Source organism: Mycteria americana, chromosome 3 (genome assembly GCF_035582795.1).
Source record: "Mycteria americana isolate JAX WOST 10 ecotype Jacksonville Zoo and Gardens chromosome 3, USCA_MyAme_1.0, whole genome shotgun sequence".
Lineage (NCBI taxonomy): Eukaryota > Metazoa > Chordata > Aves > Ciconiiformes > Ciconiidae > Mycteria > Mycteria americana.
In genome coordinates, this window is record NC_134367.1 from 8,955,880 (window position 1) to 8,970,964 (window position 15,085).

The following is a 15,085-nucleotide window of genomic DNA, read 5'->3' on the forward strand; positions in this document are numbered from 1 at the left end:
CTGTGCCATTGGGTTCTGTCTTACTGCTTACATTGCTCCAATGCCACCGTATCCAAACACCCTTGATACCTGTTTAACTGTGACAAAATCTTCTGAGGTCAAGAACTGTTGTTATCTCTCCTCTCCAGCTGATGAACTGAGGACGGAAAGAATATGGACCAAAGCTAGAAGAAACCCGCAGGTAGGGAGAGCAGAGTTCAGACACTATATCCAGTTTAAACATGTACAAAACCCCTCAAGGCTTATGTACCTCAGAGTCTACAGGAAACCACATTTTTGCTAATAAAGCTATTTAGGTGCCCAACGTCCTGCTGTTATATAAGGCAAAGGGAACATCATTTGGACATTTATCACTGCAGGAACGTTGGAAATTCCCAAATGAGGCAACCACTGCCCAAATCCCGTGGTGTCATGTCATGAGCCCCTCCAACATACATGGATGCTCCTAGCTGAATGCTGAAGGGACGTAATACAGTGGGACTTGTCCTGCCAATGGGTCTGGTTTCCAGCTTCGGCTCCCTATATAATTCAAGCACGGGGTATTGAAGAAACCTGCTGGGCTCAGAGGTTTCCATGCCAAGAGCTGGATGCCAATGCACCCAGGAGGGCTATGTTCAGCACAGCACTGGGGCTAGAGCTCTCTTTTAGGTGGTACTGTCTCTTTTTTACCTCCAGCTTTAGACTGAAGGCAAGGAGTAGGTGTTATCCTCTGCTCTCTTGAGATGTCCTGTGTGACTCTGGGCTCAGCTCAACAGAGCGCTGGAGCTCACTGGAGAGAAATAAGAAAAAAAATGAAGGATGCGCCAATTTAGCACCATGCCCCCACCGCTCTGCTAACAGAGCTTTTGGGCAGGCTTAGCCGAACCCCACATCTCAGCCAAAGCCCATGAGGGAGGACACTGGTGTTTCTGCTGCCACCGCTCTTTGGGACTGAAGCCACTGCAATTTAGCAAGCGTGCCATTATCTTCCTTAGGCGCTCACATGCTCAGCTACTGCACCAAGTACATGCTTCTGCCTTCCTGGTCAGGCGGAGGCTTGGTTTTTTGCCATTTCAGTTTTAAGATTATAGGATTTACACAGAGACTGGTAAAATATTTTGTAGCACTGCCATAAAACAGCAGAGTGGAGGCAACACACACGTATTATGAAAGCTATGTCATTACAATATGTAGCTTTTCTGTTATAAATTACATTGACCAGCTAAAGTACAGGTTACAGTAAAGTCTACACAAGTCATGTTGTGTCAGTAACGTGCGTATGGAAGGAAAAAGAAACAACAATTTCCCCGTGGATTTTAATACACTTAGCAAAATGGCCAAGATTAAATTCCTTGGGAAGGGGGAGCCAAACCCTATTCATGAAGTCACTGTGTTTTTCTTAAATGAGAAATACAACTATGCAGTTGTCACAACTATGGAAATACCAAGTAACACTGAATTAAAGCTCTTTTCAGGAATGTACAAAACACAGCTTGCTGTTACTGTCTGTTTTTTAATCCTGAACCACTGGCTCTCTGAAGCAGCCAAGAAAACTTGACTATCTTTTTCGCTTGCCGTACAAGCCATTTAAAAGATACCGTGCCCATCCCTCCGCCTTTCTAATATCACAACTGGGGGGCAGCTCAGGGCTCCTTGCCCTGGCAGAAGTGGGGTCTCGGGGTGATGGGAAAGGCTCGAGGGAAGCTCAGTGAAGGAGGTCTCAAGTTAGCTTGGAGGAGGATGGGGAGGAAGAAGGGGCAACAACAAACTACCTTCAGATGCAGCTTGAAGCTGGGACTCTGCGGCATGGAGGAAGCCCCCTTGCAGCCTTTCCCAGTTTTCTCCCCCAGTATTGATCATTCTTTCAATCAGCTTTTTTCCCCTCTATCATTACCACGTCTCCATTTTGTCTCATATTTCTACTCACCACCTCCCCTTCCACCATGGGCCCCTGTCCAGGTCCCTTTCCCTCTTTGCTTCATGTCAAACTAAGAACTCATCCAAGACCGTCCCCTGCCCCAGACAAGACTGACCCAAACAGGCGGTTTGCAAAACTTTGTTTTCTTTACTAGGCTACTCTTATCTTTTTGACCTTTCTTTTTCCTTCTTAAAATCCCTAAATGAAATCATTAGATGAGCAAGAGTGACCTGATATACCAATAGTTTGGCAAGCTGACACCATTAAAAAGAAACAAAGGATTTATATCCTATTCTCAGATGTAGAGAGGAGAAAATAGAGGTGAAGAAGTAGGTGGGAATTTAGTGGTGATGAAATGGAAGTGACAAACTTATAATTTATTAAGTTTCTAAGCATAGTTTTATCCAAAAACCAGGGGAAAAAAAAAGTTCCCTCCTAAACAAGGTATTTAGGAGAAACCTTTAAGAGAACCAACAACCGCTTTCTCCCCCAATTCAGCTATCTACGACTAACCCCTCGCAGGAGACTTTAGTTTTGGACAGTTAATTTTATTAGCGTAGAAGGGAAAATTTCACTGGCCAGCAGGAAAACCTGCCAATGGACCAACCATTTCTATTTGCGATGGAATTCATGGAGTTAAATCCCACAGTGCAGTTTGTTCCAGGAGCATCCCTGCCACATCCCAGCGCCTGGGTGCAAAAGTTGGGCCAAAACTGGTGATTACAATTTTGTACATAAAAACAAAGTATTGGCTCTCAATAGAATCGTTTTAAGGATGGCATACATTAATTTCTTCTTTTCTGCATTGCCTCTGCATACCCACTGCTGGCAACGTGACAACATATAAGCACCGAATGTTGTGCTTAGTAGCTTAAGAGCTCCAAGACAGATTGTCATTTTGCTCATTCTTCCTGGGCCAAAATGTGTTTTCCCAGAAAAAAATAAATAAATCCCCTCCTCCCAAAACAAATACACCCCCCTTCCCCCCTGCAGTCGTCTTCAAATTTCGAGAAGAATTGGCGTGGCACCACCCTCGGGGGAGGCAAAGGAGGGAACGCGTCCTCGGGAGCTTTTTATTCTAGACAGAGAGGCTCTCCCCGAGACAGCTTTTTGCCAACTCATGGAGAGTTTGGAAAATGAAGGCAAAAGCCTCCCATTTGACTGAATTCAATGGGAAGGCAGCGCGGCGCATGGAGCACTGGGGCAATTTGCTTTTGGCAGCCTATTTTGCTAAGTAGGTGGGCTGCATTCAGAGCCAATTAGAGGTTGACGTTTTCTTCTTTAGGTACAATGCGCTGCGACACAGCTCGGACTATTCTTCCCTCCCTGCGTCTGTGTTTACTGTGGCTGTTCATTTTTACTGTTGGCAAGGGGGATGTTTAATAAAGCAGGCCATTCCCTAGTTACAAACGCGGTATATCATCGTTTGGTGTATGTACACATATGGTATGAAATAGAACGCTGTTAAAAGTCAAAGCAACTCCTGCCAGAAATTTTTGATGGCAGTGTTGTAAAAAAAGTGTTGGGGCGCGATGCAGTTCTCTGTTTTCCGATACCGGGGAGAAAGGGGAGAGACAGCATGGTGGGTTTAGATCTGAAATTAAAAGGGGATCGTAAGAGTGAAGAAAAAGGAGCAACATCCAGATTTCAGAATTCCCCATTCCCCGTTCAAGGTCTAAGCTTTGTTTTGGCTTGTGCTGCTCTACAAATGGAGCCAAAGAGGCTCTTGATCCAGCTTTTTATTTCGTGCAGTGCTAAGCTACAGGAATGTTCACATATAGGGTCTGCTTTAGTCCCGTCTCTAATTAAGGTAGTTTATTTTTTCAAACATGCTACCTGAGACCTGCTGATGTTGCTTCAGGTCATGCAGCCATGCTTCAAACTGCTTTCTAATATACCTAATAGTGCCACAGTGATATGTTCAGCTTATTACTGTTACAGAAGCAGTAGGGTCATGGTATTCTCTGCAAAATACTTCTGTAATGGAGTGGATTAATTTAATGAATGCCATTTACTGCAGCAGAAGTGACAATGATTTGATGTTTTGTTACAATTAAGACTCATTAGCCAGTGACTTTTTTCTTAGTTGTCTGACATCATAATAGATATAACATATCAGATACAAAAGTTCTGAACTTCTTTCTAGTCATTTTTAATAAACATGAAGGAAGTGAGAATGAAAGTCTCAGCATTCAGCTGCTTCAAAGTGGCCTGCTTGAGGGATGTCACAGACACCTCCCCGCACAAACTACGGGGAGAATGCAAAACTGCACGCCGCTCCTAGGAAATCACTGGATGATACCCAGCATGTAAGCTTTCAACCAAACAACTGGAAGTTTAATCCAAGACATCCCATCACCTGGCTAAGACACAAAAAGGCTTTTGAGAAAGCAGGCAGAGCCAGGTCTCGACGAGTCGCTTTTGACAAGATCCCAGAGCTCCGCCAAGATGGGAATCCCTGCATCCGAGAACCTGCTTGTGGAGGGACCAGAGAGCCCTACCATGAGACTGATGGAAAACTCAAACCCTGTTTTAGTAACAATCTCTTCTTTCTCAACCAGCATTTGAATGCTGAGGAATGATACCCATGCTATTCTACCAGTGCAAAATCTTTTGTTCCTTGGGAACACAACAACTCCTTTGCTTTTCACAAATCTTGAACAGCAGTATGCTGAACACTCAGAAACCGAGACAAAATCCCCTACTAAATAAAAAATGCATTGCCAAGTAAAAACAATATTGGTCAAACCAATGTCACTAGACTCCAGGTTAAGTTTTCAGGCTACAAGAAGTCAAAAGCCAAAATAATATTTTTGCAAATACAGCATTCCCCAGCATTGTTGGGGACACAAGATCACGCTCAGCTGTACAACCTGCAAACACATCTTACTCAGCAAAGAAGTGAAGCTACCAAACTAATTTAATTGTCTAAGTCAATAGCATTTAAAATCTAGATTGCACAAATGGTATATATATTAAAAAAACCCCCAACACTCCACAAATATCCCTCAAATCCTCAGAAAGACCCACAAATTCAAAATAGTTCATTTAAAAAATAAATTTGGGTATTAATTGAAGAAAAAAATTTCTTAAACATACAAATTATAAAGCATTCCTTTAATATTCAGCAATGATACTTTTAAAAAATGTTTTCTGAGTCACTGGTACCTTTTCTTCAATCAAAACAAGAAACATAAAATTTTTAGCTTTTAGTTAAACCTAAGTCATAATCTGGTTGTGCTAGATGCTGTATAGAAAATTGTTTCAGAATACAAGGTTGTGAGTGAAAATAATTCAGCAACAACAAAATGAACACCCCCAAAAACAAGTGCAAAAGAAACATGAAGAGTGACTTGTTTGCCTTTGAAACCTAGAATAAGAACCCTCCCAAAAATATAAAAACAGGGAAATCAGGAAAAAATCAATACCATATCTTACTGTTCTTGTGCAAATTCAGCATCATTCACTTCCATTCTGCCTGGGACGGACACATGTCCACTTGCCAAGACACACTGTATTGTCAAAATTTCCATCTGATGCTGCTGCTGACTTCTTGATCAACAGATCAAGTCATGGCAGTCGTAAGACGTAAGAAGAGAGCGAAAAGTAGGAGAGAAGGAGGAGGTGACTCAGCAGGCAGGACTGGAAGCCCGAGACCCAGACACTGGACGTCAAAAAGCATCATGGGGGGAGTTCTTTGAAGCTTCCCCCACCCTTAGGCTTCTCCAGCTCTTCTGAGCACATCTTTGGTACGAAAGACTCTCCCTAAAACCACTTGTAGAACCTGGTATTTAGACACCACTGGTGGCAACCTGAAAATGAGCCATCCATGCAAATTCCCAATTCACTCCCACCTACATGCAATCTCTGTTAACTCTCCCATGCAGATGCAAACCTGAGCAGTAACGTGCTAATGAATGGAATACAAAATCTGTTTTTCCCTTCTATTGTAAGGTGAGGATAACAATCACATTCCTGCTCCCTTATCCCATGCCAGAAGAGTTATAACCCCATGAAAATCACTTGAGTTAAAGATAAGCTGGGAGCTTCAACTTTATATTAATTTTTATCAAATCCTTGAAACTGCTTCATGGGGTTTATTTTAATAGGTATTTCTACTAACAATAATAAGCCCCCTTATCTGTACTAAAAAGGAGAAAAAAAGCAGATTGCATCATGAATCTTAGTCATACCAGCTAATAATCTTCAAAATCATCCTTTTAACATGGATGGCACCTGTTAAGTCAAAGCACTTTTTTCCTGCCAGTTTAGGAATACAGTCTCATCCCAGCTCCTGTTATGAAAACAGAAGGTTTTCAACAAACTGCACTGGCACCTGCAGGATCATAAAATCCTTCAAGGGTCTCTGAGGCCAAACTGTAAGGATGGCACCCCTTATCTATAATTAGGGAAAGGGGAATAAAATCTCTAAAACGCTATGGTTAAGCCCCCAGCCCCTCACTGCAGGGCTTTGTCCCTGGGTGTTTCTAATAAAAGAGTTTCAAGTGTCAGCTGCAATGTAATTTTGTTTATTAAAAGCAGAAGAGTTATGGAAAGGATTATGTCAAACCTGAACTACAAAAAGGACCACGTATTTGCAATCTTTTTACATAAGGCACACTGATAAACATCATTTATTTCACAATTGCCTATGATATGCCATACAATGTACCTTTATATATGTTTAAAGCAATTTTATTCCAAGAGATGCACATCTGATTTCAGTGGAGGGTATGTTTTCCAAGATGCATTAAGGTCTAACTAAATTTATTTTTTAAAAGAAGAAGAAGTGTAACTTATTACAACAATGCAAACTATTATTGTCATAACAATGTAAAGTACCCATGGATTTAATACTACAAATGCTCTATTCATCACAATCTCATTTGGCAATAGTGTCATTTCACAGTATTTTATTATACAAACATTTCTCCAAGAGCGATGCCATCTCACAGAAGAGGTGCACAAACCCGGGCACTTTCACTCCAAAGTATCTGAATTGTAGTTGTTTATCAAATTCTTCGAAAATAAATACAGTCACTCCACTAGCATTTCATTCTTCTTCCAAATACAGTAAGGATGCAAAACTTTCAGCTCTGGAGCATGGAATATGACACCAAACTAGAGTAAATTATAATCTTGGCTGGACGGAGAAACTGAGGCAGGGAGTGACCTACTCAAAGTCACAAACTATGTCATGAACAGAGTGAAAGGAAAGGTTTGAGATGCTGACGCAGGTCTGTGATCCAGCCACCGGGCCACGCTGCTTCTCCAACTCTTAGATGGCTCTTAGACGGTACCAGCTTTATTTCCATTAACTATTTCTAATTAATGCATTAGCACAACAGACTAACATCAAAATCTTAGCTGTAATACCTTTGTAATAGCTGTAATACCTCATATATGCAGGTTAACAGGTGATATGTGACATTATTATCGAAACTTTCAGTATTTTGATGGTTCTCTGACTTTCTCCCACGCCACAGGGTGAGATATTCGGTATCAGTATCAGAGTACAGAGTAGGGATCAGACATGACACCCATCCATCCCCTTGGGAATTACCATGGATGCTCAGCTCCTGCTACACCCTAACTACAAGTCACCCCAACCGATAAAAGAGTCTAACCACAAGGGAGCAGTTTGGGAGCAATTCTTTAGAGTAAGCAGGCAGGCGGTAACTTTCCATCGCCTATCTAACTTTCCGATGTAACAGAGAAGTCCAGTATCACTCAGGCGTAAATCAAACCGTGCCATACGTCAGAAGACTTATTTCAAATGATGCAAAAGCATTTTCCACCATCAGGGAGAAAAATTGGATGAAGACATATTGATAGCAAAGTGAATGCAAATACCTGAGTTTGAAAGCATAAACTCCCAGGTATCTTCTAAACGCACCTTTTCAAATCCTGGGGTTTTAATAGTTTAGGTGCCTATTAGTGCCTAAACTATTAAACTATATGTTCTTACCGCCTTTCTTCCCGCCTTAAAAACTCCACTGACGTACACAGCATATATCTCACAGCTCGGACCATGCCGCCCTCTCCTGCAAAACCCTCCACAAGGTTATAGCTCCCCAGCCTCACCTTCGGGGACCCGCACCCCTCGCCCCTGCCTCAGTCTCCACTTCTTTCCCTTCTTGCCAGCCGCTGTCATCTTTGCTGCTCTCCTGCACTGCCCTTCTCCACGTTTCCCTCTTTCAAATCTTGCTGTGATCATGGAGCCTAGCAACGTTAATCTGCCACTCATTTATCATATTTCAAGCTCAGATATACAAATCCGCTTCCCTTTTTCCGTTTGGATCATTGTGATTCTGTTTTATGGCCTCTATTCCTCTTCTCTGGTCCTTTGCTTATGGGCTGTTGTTTATTATTATTTGCCTATCTGGAAGTTAATCTCTCTGAAGCCGGAGTCCTTGCCGCTGCCTTCCTCCGTTCAGCATGAAGCTGGGTGCTCTGTCAGTGCTTGATAAACCTTTTGTCATTCAGGCAGCGGATAATGCGGCTGCACACATGTCCATTTTAAGCAGCATATACTAAAGTACTGAGAATAAAAGTGTTAAAATAGCACTGAAGGATTTATGAATATATGTGAGGGGTTTTTCTCCATGAGAAACACAGAAGGCAGGACTTGCATTGCTGGGCCACGCTTGAAGAAGTATTTAAAACTTGCAGATCCTTGCTATTTCAACAAGGGCTTCAATGACCCTGGACTTCTGTAGAAATTGCCCTTTTGATTTCTCCAGCTGGACACCCATAATTAAGAGACACATTGAAATCCAGGGTCTTCAATTCTCTTTCTTGGCTTTCTTATACATGCTATAAAGCTAACGCTCTCTTTGTTGTCCACCCACTATCGGAGGTCGATTTAATGAAATGGTTTGGAGAGGACAAGCGTTAAGGACTAAGCAGAACTACAACCGCTTCTCCCTCTATGTCCTGGCGGCAGCGAGGGTGATAGTGGTAGCTACCTGCAGGTTAAATAGAAACTTCCCTTTGGTACAAATAATTCAGTTGTTCTCTATATTCTTTGGACTTCACACTGTGTGTCATGTCACCATCTGAGGAATTATTTTACTTTTTTACACCATCTTATCTGCTGTCAATATTTGTATGTTAAAATCTTGCAACACAAGAGAAACTTCACAGAGGAGATGAAGAGCTCCTTGCTTTAATTCCTGCTGTGCAGGAGAATTACGGCTCCGTTCGGAGATAGGTGCCAAAACCAGGGAACTTTCCAAAACGCTTGTTGAAGACTTTCCTAGCAGCTCAGCCCGGGAGGATCTGGAGCTAAACCATCCTCCTGCCTGGGCTGTCCCCAGCAGCTAGTCCAGCTAATGGGTTTTTAAGATGCTTCTAAAAACAAAAACAAACACGCAAAAACCCCAAACCCAAACCAGAGGCGGCTAAAGCAAATGATGTGTTTTAAACCAGAGTTTTAACTTGAGTCACTTGGTCACTTTTTCACAGGCGTGTTGAGATGGCTCTGGGTAAATCCTGCCATAAACTAGGATGCAGCTGCACAAAACAAATAACTTCATTTTCAGAGATTTCAGGAGATTCACGGTGAGCAGAGGCTGTTCAAGACCTCCAGGGAGAAAAAAAAAAAAATCAAACCAACGGTGTTCACGTGTTATGAAGTTCTCCTTGACATTATCACCCGCAGGCAGAAACCTTCCCAAACCACAGGCTGTGGGGAAAGCGCTGTGGGGTCTGGAAGTAAGGGGGACCAGTGCAAGCACAGAGCCAGTAGGCATTGTATACTGGCCGCTTTAATTTCACTAAGCAAGAGTTTGGGATTTCATCAAAACAAGATATGCAATACATTTGAGTAATTTTAAAAAAAAATTTAATAACTTCTTGCCTTTGCTTTTTCCTTTTTTCCTGTGACAATCTGAGAAAAATGACAAGGAGGTCCAAGAGTGTTTCTATGTGCTTCTAACAATTTACCTGAGGGAGTAAAACTGCACATGCCTGAGACAGGTTTTTCAGTTAATACATTAGAACTAGTATGAAAAAAAATATTTGAAAATAAACAACCTCCCACCCTAATTACTGCTGTACAAACTTATTTGGACATTCAGGTTTCAAAACCAAACTGGTCACAATTTTTTTTGTGTGGAAAGTACATTTTTGCTACCTCAATATAGGCTAGATTTATTCTGAAATTAAGGCCATCTTTACACAAACTTGCACAACAATTAAACTCATTTTTTGAAGTCCAGTTTAATTACTTTGGTGACAATACTTGCATATCAGCTTTTAGTTTTATAACTAATTAAAAATGAAAAATTTACCTTTTAAAAAGCTCTTTCCTTAATGTAATTTGCATTTACAACAGGCATCCAGTTAGAGTTTCCAGTAGGGGTTAGCTATCCGCTTTTGCCATGGAAAGACTTTAAAAATACCTGCTTTAAACAAAAATACAACCTTCCCCAAAACCATTCCTACATTCCTTTTCACAGGATCATTAAATTATCCAGTTTTACCTTGTATCTATGACATTCCCATACATTACAACATACATCGTGGGCACCAGAGCTTTGGATGGCCACTCTGGTGTGACATTTATATGAGACTGAAAGCTAAACAATAGAGCAAATGAAGAAGCAAAAATACAACGTATATCCCGCTTCATCCTCCTTGCAGGTTTCACTGGACAACTGGACTACAAAAACCAATTTGATTAATTTTCTTTGAAATCTGAAGACAAATTCTAGTAATTTGTTGAAGTGAGCCTGGCAGTTTTCACAATAATTTTTTTTGGTAAAAAAAGTAAAAGCTATGGGAGGCTGTGGAAGAAGAGGGTTAGATTTGGTCTGTGGAACCTGGATGCAGCTTTGGCTATAACAAGTCTACTTCTCCCTCTGTATATCTCATGGTTCCTTCCCTAACTGCATTAAAAATGAGTCCTCATGCTGCCACTGCGCTGTGTCAATTATATGTATTTTGTCCGAATGCTGTAAAAGTGATACAGCTATTTCTGATCTGCTGAAAGTGGTTTTTAGTTTCTTCTCTTCAAAGTAATGTTATACTGATTAGTACTTGTTACTTAGTACAGTTAGTACTTGTGAAACCTAGGGTAGGAAAGGCTGGGGAACAAGTCTAATGTATGCACATCAATTTTTAAATAGCTTTCCTATGTTCCCTGAGATGAAAATGCATGCAGCTTGGCTCATTTAGGAAAGTCACAGCATCCCACAAAGTCCCCTTCCCCATCGCTGCTACAACTGTGTCACTGGGGCTGTCTCACTGGGAATCTCGAACCTTATCAAGGTCAAGTGCTGCAAGGAGGGAGCCCAGTGACCTCTTCAAATGGCTGCTACAGGGATTATTTTCCCAGACTGTTTGCCCTCTCCCTTCTCGGTTGCAACACTCTGCGCATCCTTGCTCTCCGTGCCCTTTCGGACTGTCATCCCTTCTGCGCTCCTGGCACGCTGACTCCCACCTTTGATCAGCAGTGTCAGCCCTCACCATCTCAGCACAATGCTCCAACACCACTCATCTGTAGCCGACGCTCCCTGTAAATATTCACAGAACAGCTTGTAAGAGGGGAGAACAAAGCAAATCTCTCCCTCCTTTCAAAATATTTGGTGCCACGCACAAAAGATGCAACCGTTTGACAGGGTGTGCTCTGACTCCTGCTCATCCCTCTGAATAATTGCCTTGCTGTGTTTCATCTCACGTGCCACCCTTTGCCACCATCTAGCCCATCTTTCCTGCCTTACGCTTTGCACGCAGGATACTTGGAGTGAGTCTGAATGCTGGTTTTACTCTGTGTGCACACACCACCTAAGATAAGGAGATCTTAGTCTATGACCCTGGCTTGGGGGATTTGCTGTAGGATTAAGTAAAGCAAAAATACAGTCAATTATTCAATCATTTACTACTAATAAAAAGCATTTCAAACAAGAGCAGGTGACACCCTTCTCTGACCCTTTTGCACAACACCATTACCTTTTTCTCTGGACTCAGCGTCCATTCTGGCAGTCAGAGTTTTGGCTACTCCAATTCCATCAGCAGCTGATTGCATACAGTGCTCTCTGCTGCTCACCTAAATTGACTTCGTGCTGTTCCACGGCATTAAGCAGCGGTCTTATTCTACCTCAGGAGTCCCTGTGTGTCTGTTGTGGATGGAAAGACTCATCTACAGAGTTTCCAAAACATGCTGGGATCTCGCCCGAAAAAAGAAAACAAAGAGGAGCCGGAGAGCTTGGGAGCTGGTGGACCACAGTGCCTCCCGCCGCAGCTCTCCCTGGTGTTGCACAGGAAGGTAAGAGGTTTGGGATGTGACAGCATGGGGCTCAGGGGGGTAAACTCAGCTTTGGGTAAGAAGATGAAGAGTTGGCGTGCTACTGTGTATGGCTATGTAAGAAGTCAACCCCAGTGCCAGCAGCTCTTACCAGAACTGAAACTCAAAGGCGACTACAACAGCTGGCTTCTTCAACAAAAGCTGACTTTTATCCCGTTGTAAAAATATATATGTGTATTCACCTCTGTACTGCCAACCAACGGCAGCAAATCCACCTACACTGCAGTTTTATCCAAACAACACCAAGGTCTTGACTTTTTTCAAGTTAAAAACCATCTCATAAGGAAGAATAGCGGCCAGCCAACGTATACCACAGCACTGAGCAGCCATTAGGCCAGCATCATCCTACCTCCAGCATGTCAGGTTAATGTGAAGGAAAATAAGGATTAAACCTATAAAACATTCCGAAGTACAATGACTATCTACTATGTGTTAAATTCACTTCTGTCATATTTGGTTTTCTCTTGCATGAAAACAACCCCTCAGCAATATGCTCCAAAGCAGAACCAAACTCCCATCACTTCTGAGGCTTCCTACAGCTTATTTGGTGTCCTGCTTCAAGGTGAATAATTGCAAATCAGAAATAACTTATTGCACTGTTAAGTGCTGAAGGTATCTAAGTGTTGTACGCTTCTCATCTAAGCAAAGATGGTATGGTTCCCGTCTTCAAAATAAAGTCAAAAATTAAAAAAAAGTGGAGCAGAAACTCACATGAAGCGAATGGAAGCTTCTCTGTCTCAGTACTATACTGTGGCATCCAAAACAAACTCAGATTTACTAAGTACATATAATATTAAGTTCTTCTCTTTAAAATACTCTGAGATGTGTACACACAGATTATTAAAAGTAAGCATGATTCTAGGATAACTACTGATTAGATGTTTTATTTCTGCATTTCACTCTGCTTGGAAAGTACACTAGACTGCTCCAATTCTATTCATAAGTGGTTTCTGTTTCTGTCTTTTATGCAATGGCACAGCTCTACAGTCATAATTTTTTTTAATATTTAATGTAGCTGAAGTGCCATAATATGGAAGAGGTTTCCAAACTGAAACAACAATTGTAAATATTTTCCTAAAGGAAACTGGAGGAGAGCTCTCCTTCAATCAAAGACATTTCTTCAGTATGTGGAAAAACTGTTAAGGTCCAAACAAAATATCTTCCACTGGGTCAATTTTTCCATTTTGCTAAAAATTTGGTTTTAAAGCATGAGTGGGAAGAGGAACTTTCAGTGATTAAACCTAGATTTGGAGGCCAAAATACTGAACAATGCTGTTTCAATGCTCCAGCATAGACATTTGTTTGCTTCCCCCACTAAACAAAAGAAGCCTCTGCTGGATTACACATGAAGGCATCGCTACAGAGTGAGAAAAGTAGAGTTTCTCCAACCACAGCTTACGCTATTTGTGAAGAAGAGGAGGATCACTGCAATTCCTGATGCATTCTGCAGATGCTGGGAGGGACTTACACCAGAGATCACAGCACCTTTTGCAGGAACTGAACTCGCATACGTCTGGATGTAGAAAAGCTTGAATTGCTGCCACATCACTGGAACGACCTTTGACACGTGGCAGTAGCTGTTAAACTCCAAATCCTTTATTTGATTAAGCCTTAAGAGTCATAGAATCACGCACAACACAGAACTGCTGAGGCTGGAAGGCACCTCTGGAGACACTTCAGTCCAACCCTGCTGCTCAGAGCCAGGTCACCTACAGCAGGTTGCCCAGGGCCATGTCCAGTCAGATTTTGAGTATCTCCAAGGATGAAGACTCCACAACTGCTCTGGGTCACCTGTTCCACTGTTCAACCCTCCTCACAGTAAAAATGTTTTATTTTATGTTTAATTAGAATTTCTCACATTTGAGTTTGTGCCCACTGCCTCTTGTCCTGTCACCGAGCATCACAGAGAGGAGTTCAACTCTGTCCTCCTTACTCCCCCCATCAGATATTTACCTACCTTGCTAAGATCCCTCCTGAGCCTTCTCTTCTCCAAGCTGAACAGTCCCAGATCTCTCAGGTCTCTCCACACTCAAGAGATGCTCCAGTCCCTTAACCATTTTGCCGGACTCGCTCCAGTAAGTTCACATTTCCCTTGTACTGGGGAACCGAGATCTGGACCCAGCACCTCAGATGGGTCTCACCAGGGCTGAGTAGAGGGGAAGGATCACCTCCCTCGACCTGCTGGCGGTGTTCTTCCCAAGGCAGCCCAGGAGGCTGTTGGCCGCCTTTGCCACAAAGGCACACTGCTGGCACGTGGTCAGCTGCTTGTCCACCAGGACCTCCAGGTCTTTCTCTGCAGAGCTGCTTTCCAGGCAGTCAGCCCCAGCCTGCATGGGTGTGTGCGGTTATTTCTCCCCCAGGGCACACCACTCGTTTTCAGTCCACCTTACTGTCCATTTATCTAGTCTGTACTTCATCAGCCTGTCTTTGAGGACGCCAAAACCATGCCCAGAACCATAACAACACTTGGGTGGCTGTAGGACAGTGCTTAAGCCCGGGTCCTGGCATTGTTCAGTTTACTGTAGGTATGTAAGGATGTAGGATGTAGGATGTTTGTAAGGATGTAGCCCCTGATGGGCAGACATGGATCTGCTGTACCTCCCAGTGGAAATCATCCAAAATTAACATTTCACTGGCCAAAAGCAAGCTGCCAGTAATGTGGACCTGAAATTAGAATTAGAAAGTTTCCTTTATGTTGAGTATATACGAACAGCTGAGATTGGCTGCACTGCTCTCCAACATGAAGGGCTGAACACAGGCATTTAGCACCATTCGAGACCCAGGGTATACTAGCCATTTTCACAGTCGGCAAGGCAAATATGACAACAGACCTCCAGGAAACCCATACCCATCTGGCATGGCAAGCTGGAGGCACAACG

General features: G+C 42.6%; 1 protein-coding gene and 1 long non-coding RNA gene across 7 annotated transcripts in view; both read right to left on the reverse strand.

Annotated features, from left to right (window-relative positions):
* Positions 1–15,085, reverse strand: part of KLHL29 (kelch like family member 29) — a 409,537-nt gene that overhangs the window by 272,653 nt on the left and 121,799 nt on the right. The gene's annotated exons all lie outside the window — the stretch shown is intronic.
* On the reverse strand, positions 10,666–14,855 carry LOC142407622 (uncharacterized). Its single transcript, XR_012774986.1, has 2 exons — positions 13,606–14,855; positions 10,666–11,415 (listed from the first exon to the last, which is right to left on the reverse strand). It is a non-coding gene; the product is annotated as an uncharacterized LOC142407622 (long non-coding RNA).